We start from the raw sequence: 6,557 nt of genomic DNA, 5'->3' as shown, positions 1-6,557 counted from the left end.
GTTTTTTTTTTTTTTTGAGACAGAGTCTCACTCTGTCGCCCAGGCCGAATTGCAGTGGCGTGATCTCTGCTCACTGCAAACTCCACCTCCCAGGTTCAAGCAATTCTCATGCTTCAGCCTCCCAAGTAGCTGGGACTACAGGCGCACTCCACCATGCCAAGCTCATTTTTGTATTTTTAGTAGAGATGGGGTTTCACCATGTTGGCCAGGCTGGTCTCAAACTCCTGGCCTCAGGTGATCTGCCTGCCTCAGCCTCCCAAAGTGCTAGGATTACAGGTGTGAGCCACTGTGCCGGGCCCAGAGTCAGTGCTCTTAACTCCTGGTCATTACTATCTCACAATTCTTGACCTTAGGTAGGCTAAAGTAGCCCACAACTTGATATCCAGCTAAATGCACTAAGCAGTTAGGTCCAAGACCCGTTTTAATTGAAGACCAGACTGAGTTCTGACAGTAAAATGTACACCTTGAATTGTTTTTCTAGCAGTAAACATGGGCTCCATTCATTCATACACCTTGTATAAAGTGAACAATTCAGGGGACAAACCCATTAGTACTGTACCCTGTAAACTGCAGAGCCAACCAGCTGGCAGAAAAATTTTTTTAAATCTCTAGACTAAATATTGTAGATTAGTGATTCTCAGCTCTAGATGCACATCCAAATCACTTGGGAACTGTATAAAAATACAGGCCAGGCACAGTGGCTCATGCCTGTGATCCCAGCATTTTAGGAGGCCAAGGCGAGTGGATCATTCGCGGTCAGGAGTTTGAAACCAGCCTGGCCAACATGGTAAAACCCCTAAAAATACTACTAAAAATACAAAAAGTAGCCGGGTGTGGTGATGCACGCCTGTAATCCCAGCTACTCAGGAGGCTGAGGCAGTAGAATCACTTGACCCCAGGAGATAGAGGTTATAGTGAGCCAAGATCATGCCACTACACTTCAGCCTGGGTAACAGAGCAAGACTCCATCTCAAATAAATAAATAAAATAAAAATAAAGATACAGATACCCTGGTCATGACTCTAGAGATCCAGAGATGCTGATTCAGAAGGTCTGAAGGGGGGCCCAGGTGTGTACGTGTGTGTAAGTTCCAGGAATATTACTTCCTAATACACAGTGAAGTTGAGAATCCTTGCTATGATATAAGCCTACTAGTCTATTTTCTTTTCTTTTTTTTTTTTGACATGGAGTCTCGCTCTGTCACCCAGGCTGAAGTTCAATGGTGTGGTCTCAGCTCCCTGCAAACTTTGCCCCCCAGGTTCAAGCGATTCTCCTGCCTCAGGCTCCCAAGTAGCTGGGATTACAGGTGCCCACCACCACGCCTGGCTAATTTTTGTATTTTTAGTAGAGTCGGGGTTCCACCATGTTGGCCAGGCTGGTCTTGAACTGCTGACTTCGTGATCTGCCCGCCTTGGCCTCCCCAAGTGCTGGGATTACATGCGTAAGCCACTGCACCTGGCCTACTAGCCTATTTTATGAAATAAGAGTAATTGCTAGCTGAAAATACAGAATCATTAAATTTTAGAATTGGAAGAGGCCTTAAGTTATTTGGTCCATGAGAAAACCAGAGCTCAAAGAAATTCAGCAGGTAGTTGGCAGATTTGAATTAAAATCCAGATCTTCTGACTTGTAGTCTAGTGTTCTAGATACATCCATGGATGCCAGGGTTTTGTTGGATTATTAAGAAAATCCTCAGGACCCACCCTTTCACCATGACATCCATGATTTCTGGTAACTGTACCATGGAGTTTTGGGTCTTTTTTTTAAGAGATGGGATCTTATTCTGTTGCCCAGGCTGGAGTGCAGGAGCACAATCACAGCTCACCGCAGCCTCAAACTCCTGTGCTCATGTGGTCCTCCTGCCTCAGCCTTCCAAGTGGCTGGGACTACAGGTGTGTGCCACCATGCGCAGCTTTTGAAGCTTTTGTATAAGAAGCAGCCTGGGCTAGAAGGCCTATAGGAAATGACTCAGATGGCAGTTCTCATGCACGTTCCTATATTCTACAAGCACACTGATGCCTGCACTATGGCCAGCCCTGTCCTTGTGGAATTGAACCTAAGGGCAAGAAGGGCAAGTCAACAGTTAGGGCTCATGTGATGAGTGCTATAATAGGGGATGTGTATGGCTCATAAGTGGCACAGGGTGTTCAGTTCAGTTCAGCAGGGGAGAGGGCTAAGAAGGCTTCACAGAGTGTTATATACTTGAATGTGGTTTGTTTATTTACTATCTATTACTGCCTAAGAAATTATTCCAAAATGTTAACAGCTTAGAACAACAAACATCTCACATTGTCTATGGCTCAGGAATTTGGGAGTGGCATAGTTGGGTGGTTCCACCTGAAGTCTCTTGTGAGGCTGCAGTCAAGACATCAGCTGGCATCCAAAGGCTTGAGTGGGGCTGGAGGATCCATTTCCAAGATGGTGCATTCACGTGGCTGTTGGCAAAAGGCCTCAGTTCCTCACTATGTGGAGCTCTCCACAGGGCTAATGCTCAAGACTTGGCAGATAACTTCTGCCAAAGCAGAGGATCCAAGAGAGAGTTAGATGGAAGCTACAGTTTCTTTTTTTTTTTTTTTTTTGAGACGGAGTCTCACTGTGTCTCCCAGGCTGGAGTGCAGTGGCGCGATCTCGGCTCACTGCAAGCTCCGCCCCCCGGGTTCACGCCATTCTCCCGCCTCAGCCTCCCAAGTAGCTGGGACTACAGGCGCCCGCTACCGCGCCCGGCTAGTTTTTTGTATTTTTAGTAGAGACGGGGTTTCACCATGTTAGCCAGGATAGTCTCGATCTCCTGACCTTGTGATCCACCCGCCTCGGCCTCCCAAAGTGCTGGGATTACAGGCTTGAGCCACCGCGCCCGGCCGCTACAGTTTCTTTTATAACCCATCCTCATGCCGAGCGCGGTGGCCCACACCTGTAATCCCAGCACTTTGGGAGGCTGAGGCAGGTGGATCACGAGGTCAGGAATTCAAGACCAGCCAGGCCAATGTGGTGAAACCCTGTCTCTACCAAAAAATACAAAAAAAAAAACATTAGCCAGGCATGGTGGCACGTGCCTGTAGTCCCAACTACTCAGGAGGCTGAGGCAGGAGAATCACTTGAACCTGGGAGGCGGAGGTTGCAGTAAGCCAAAATCGTGCCACTGCACTTCAGCCTGGGCAACAGAGTGAGACACTGTCTTGAAAAAATAAATAAATAAATAAATAAATAAATAAATAAATAATTGTAAAAACCCATCCTCAGAAGTCATACTCCATCATCGTTTCTACAATATTACATTATTACACAAGTCAGCCCTATTCAGTGCAGTAGAGCATTATACAGGAACATGAAAACCAGGAGGTAACGATGACTAGGGCCATCTTGGAGGCTGGCTTGCCACAGTATTGAAGATGAATGGAGTTTTCCGGATGGATGACGGGGAAGAAAGGCAATCCAGGCAGAAGAAATAAGGTAAAGGCATGTAAAAGGCAAGGTGCTGCATGTTCAGGACATTGTAACTGGATTGTAGAATAAAACATATAGGAGAGCATGCTAAAGAAATCAGAGGGGGCCTTCTATGCTAAGTGCCTTTATCCTCTAGGCCAGTGGCTTTCAAATGTTGCTACACATTGTAATCTCTTGAAGAGATTTCAAAACTCCCCATGCCAAAGCTACGGCCATAGCTGGGAATAAACTCAGACATCAGCCATTTGTAAAGTTTCTCAAGTGATTCCAATCTACAGTCAAGGTTGAGAACCAGAGCTGTAGGCAATATGAAGTGACTGAAAAGCTTGAGGCAGGAGCTGTGTGGTCAGATTTCCAGTCTTCCAGTGGTGAAGAAGGGCAGCTGTGCCTTCCTTGTCTGCTTATCTAGAAAGTTCTGTATTAGGACTAGAAAGGCCCTATCATCGGTGCTTACTCAGATATCATCATCTCTGCTACCAAAAAGTCAATCATAGGGCCAGGTGCTGTGGGTGGTGCATAGGGTGGCTCACACCTGTAATCCCAGCACTTTGGGAGACCGAGACGGGCAGATCACCTGAGATCAGGAGTTTGACACCAGCCTGACCAACATGGTGAAACCCTGTCTCTACTAAAAATACAAAATTAGTGGGGCGTGGTGGTGCATGCCTATAATCCCAGCTAGTCAGGAGGCTGAGGCAGGAGAATTGCTAGAACCCAGGAGGCGAAGGTTGCGGTGAGCCGAGATCACACCATTGCACTCCAGCCTGGGCAACAAGAGCGCAACTCCATCTCAAAAAAAAAAAAAAAAAAAGTTAGGCATAAATATCTAGGCTGTAAGTTCCCAGTGTCCTAAATTGCCTATTACTTACAAATGTCCAAATCTAATGTTGACACCAACATTCTTATGTTATCACAATCACTCTGATTTTTGTTCTTGTTGTTGGTCCTTTTTTTGAGATGGGGCCTCCCTCTGTCATCCAGGCTGGAGTGCAGTGGCACTATCTCGGCTCACTCCAACCTCCACTGCCTGGGTTCAAGTGATTCTCCTGCCTCAGCCTCCCAAGTAGCTGGGATTACAGGCGCCCGCCACCACACCTGGCTAATTTTTATATTTTTGGTGGAGACGGGGTTTTGCCATGTTGGCTAGGCTGGTCTGGAACTCTTGGCCTCAAGTGATTTGCCTGTCTCAGCCTCCCAAACTGCTGGGATTACAGGCGTGAGCCACTACACCCGGCCCACGATCACTCTGGAGGTTTATTTCCCGCTTAACACTGTTACATATATGCGCTTCTCTATTTCCTTCCTTTTTTTTTTTTTTTTTGCCATACATCTGCCTTTATTATGAGCAGCAGGTGGGACACTTCCAGCAACAGTAAAAAAAAGTAATTTACAAAAGCAGGGGTTCAGTGAAGCCATCTGGTTGTTACCCTTGGGCGCTCACGCGTAGATGCCAACCCAGAGCAGCAGGAAGAGGACTCCAAAGCCCATGAAGAGTGAGGCCACCAAAGAGATGAGGAGCTCTTTTAGATATCACGAGTGTACTTGGTAGAGGTGACCTCGTAAATGAAGAACCAGGCGGTGAAGAACATGCCGATGGCCAAAAGCACCACAGTCAGATGGGGGAGGACAGCCGGGTTCACTGGGCTGGTGTATCTGCTCATGGCCTCGAGCTCCATTTTGCCCTGTACAGGCTAATCCGCTGCTCCCTTTTTTTTTTTTTTTTTTTTTGACAGGGTCTTGCTCTGTGGCCCAGGCTGGAGTGCAGTGCAGTGGTGCACGATCTCAGTTCACTGCAGCCTCAAGCTCATGGGCTTAATTGATCTCTCCACCTCCTCTGCCTCCCTAGTAGCTGGGACTACAGGCACTTGCCACCATGCCTGGCTAATTTTTGTATTTTTTTGTTTTGTGGGTTTTTTTTTAAAGACAGGGTCTTGCCATGTTGCCCAAACTGGTCTTTAACTCCTGGGCTCAAGCAGTCCTCCTGCCCCAGGTCCCCGAAGTGCTGGGATTACAGGTGTGAGCCACCGCACACAGCCAATTTTTGTATTTTTTGTAAGAGATGGGATTTTGCCATGCTGTGCAGGCTGGTCTCAAACTCCTGGACTCAAGCAATTCACCAGCCTCGGCCTCCCAAAGTGCTGGGGTTACAGGGATGAGCCACCACGCCTGGCCTACATCTCTGTTTCTTATAGTCCTTACATCCAACAGTCTTCAACACTAGTGTATAAGTAAAGGTTTGCAGTGTGAGCTTTGGAGTTAGATGGACCTTTGAACTTGAGTCCTGACGTCATCAAGTATAAACTAATTAGGTGACTTAACTTCTCATGGCCTCAGTGAACTCATCTGAAAAAATGGTGAGAGCCAGGCACAGTGGCTCAGGCCTGTAATCCCAACACTTTGGGAGGCCAAGGCAGGCAGATCACCTGAGGCCAGGAGTTTGAGACCAGCCTGGCCAACATGGTGAAATCCTATCTCTAGTAAAAATACAAAAATTAGCTGGGCATGGTGGTGCACACCTGTAGTCCCAGCTACACGGGAAGTTGAGACAGGAGAATAACTTGAACCCAGGAGGCAGAGGTTGCAGTGAGCTGAGATCTCACCACTGTGCTGCAGCCTTGGCGACAGAGCAAAACTCCATCTCAAAAAGGAAAAAAAGGAAGAATGTGATAATAATACCTACCTCAGAAGACCCTTGAGGATATTAAACGAGCTTATGCATGTAAAGACCTCTCTCTGTCTGCCAAGTGCCTGACATGTAGTTAGTGCTCAGTAAATGTTAGTTATTCTACTTTCTAAATAGCATTTCAAGATTCTGTTGCATCAACTCCGTGCTCCCAAGCCCACTTAGCAGTTCTTCCCACTTCTAGTTTTTAGCTATAATATTACACATCTTTATATAAATTGGTGGGTTTTAAAAATTTTCCCTGGTGGTTTTTGTTTTTGTTTTTGTTTTTTTTGAGACGGAGTCTGGCTCTGTTGCCCAGGCTGGAGTGCAGTGGCATAATCTCGGCTCACTGCAATCTCCGCCTCCTGGGTTCAACCAATTCTCCTACCTCAGCCTCCCGAGTAGCTGGAATTACAGGTACCCGCCACCACACCTGGCTAATTTTTGT

The 6,557-nt window shown here is 46.9% G+C and overlaps 1 pseudogene across 1 annotated transcript; it reads right to left on the bottom strand.

The window, feature by feature from the left end:
- Positions 1–4,754: 4,754 nt before the first annotated feature.
- LOC112634223 lies at positions 4,755–5,144 on the bottom strand (annotated as a pseudogene). Its single transcript, XR_003121743.1, has one exon. The product of XR_003121743.1 is annotated as a transmembrane protein 258 pseudogene (transcript).
- Between the last annotated feature and the right edge of the window lie 1,413 nt (positions 5,145–6,557).

This window comes from Theropithecus gelada, chromosome 1, assembly GCF_003255815.1.
Source record: "Theropithecus gelada isolate Dixy chromosome 1, Tgel_1.0, whole genome shotgun sequence".
In the NCBI taxonomy this organism is placed as follows: Eukaryota; Metazoa; Chordata; class Mammalia; order Primates; family Cercopithecidae; genus Theropithecus; species Theropithecus gelada.
This window is presented reverse-complemented; position numbering and strand designations above follow the sequence as displayed.